The following is a 1,910-nucleotide window of genomic DNA, read 5'->3' as shown; positions in this document are numbered from 1 at the left end:
GTTTATTGAAAATCTGTGAACTTGAGTTGTGTGTGTGTGTGTGTGTGTTTGTGTGTGTGTGCGTGCACGCGTGTGTGTTCAAGTTCTTGAGAGCTTCCCCTTACAAAAATGTACAATGAAAAAACAACCACGGTACTATCATGTTTTTTTGGTCACTACCATGGCAGGAAAATACCATGGTATTTGCACCAGGACCATGGTGTTTTCCTGCTATGGTAGTGACCAAACAAACATAATCTTTTTTTCATTGTACTAGCTACCATGGTACCAAAATGAACCATGGTAGTACAATGAAAAAAAATAGCATGGTTTTGTACTAGCAGCATGTAGTGAAACCACACATGGTCTAGTAGTGTTGTTTTCCCTCTTAAACCTTGGGACCTGGATAGGGTATGGTGAGAAGAATGAAGGGAGTTTGAAACCTTAAAAGATTTAAAATAGTTTATCTGGTGCTTCTCACTTCAATACAGTTTTCAGTTGGCTTTCTCTCATTCAACGGACTTGGCTACTCTCACAATTCCCAATAGCCAATATATGAAAAAACTAATTGCAAAAAAGTATTAACTATCATATCTCATATACATTTTTATCATGTATTTCTCAACATAATCCTAAAAACAGCAAGTTGTCGCCATGACAACGACAGGCTAGCTTGACTGGAGCAAACTTTAGCCGACGTTAGCTTCTATGCTAAGAAACTTTTATAAATTCATTTAAAAACACTACGGGATCGGTGTCCCTATACCGGGACAGTTGATGCTAACGTGCACTAATGTGACTAGAATGACGTTGTAAGCAACAGCAAACTTTCCAGGACATAGACATGTCTTATATGGGCAGAAAGCTTAAATTCTTGTTAATCTAACTGCACTGTCAAATTTACAGTAGATACTACAGTGAAAAAATACCATGCTATTGTTTGAGGAAAGTGCACAACAACAAAAAACTTATCACGGTAACTGGTTTGATACATTCATCTCTGAAAGCAAATAATGTACTTACATTCAGTAATCTTGCTCTGATTTTTCATCCTGAGGGTCCCAGAGATAAAATGTAGCATAGTTTTGTTTGATAAAATATATTTTTATATTCAAATGTAGGAACTGGGTTCTACAGTTTGAACCCATGCTGTCTCTGGCTCCACACCCACCCCGCCCAGCCATCTAGATGTGTGAAAGTTAGTGTATAAGCTAATGATCCATCATGTATGACATTCCTGGGAGTGTGTAAACTTAAATGTTGTATTACCATATCATTTTTGTATGTTCTCTATAGTTATGTACTTGAAAATGTACCAATTGACCAATTCGGCACATTTGGGCAGACTTGATACAAAATACTGTGCAGTATTGCGCACACACTGCTGCCATCTAGTGGCCAAAATCTAAATTGCACCTAAACTGCAATATTATTTACATTTACATTTTAGTCATTTAGCAGACGCTCTTATCCAGAGCGACTTACAGTAGTGAATGCATACATTTCATACATTTCTTTTTTTTTTTTTCTTTCCTGTGCTGGCCCCCCGTGGGAATCGAACCCACAACCCTGGCATTGCAAACACCATGCTCTACCAACTGAGCTACAGGGAAGGCCTTTCCCTTGCATTTCAAAGATGATGGAACAAAAATGGCCTTTCTCCTACGTTGATTTCACATTTCCACAAACTTCAAAGTGTTTCCTTTCAAATGGTATCAAGAATATGCATATCCTTGCTTCAGGTCCTGAGCTACAGACAGATTTGGGTATGTCATTTTAGGCAACATTTGAAAAAAAGGGTCCGATCCTTACTATCAAAACATAATAATAATTAAAAAAAAGATTATATAATTCCATTCCACTTAACTTGGTGTTTCATATCCTATGCTTCTCTCTTCAGTTGGCTCTCATTCACTGACTAGGCAGGTTAG

The sequence above is a fragment of the Salmo salar genome, chromosome ssa06, assembly GCF_905237065.1.
Source record: "Salmo salar chromosome ssa06, Ssal_v3.1, whole genome shotgun sequence".
Taxonomy (NCBI): Eukaryota; Metazoa; Chordata; class Actinopteri; order Salmoniformes; family Salmonidae; genus Salmo; species Salmo salar.
This window is presented reverse-complemented; position numbering follows the sequence as displayed.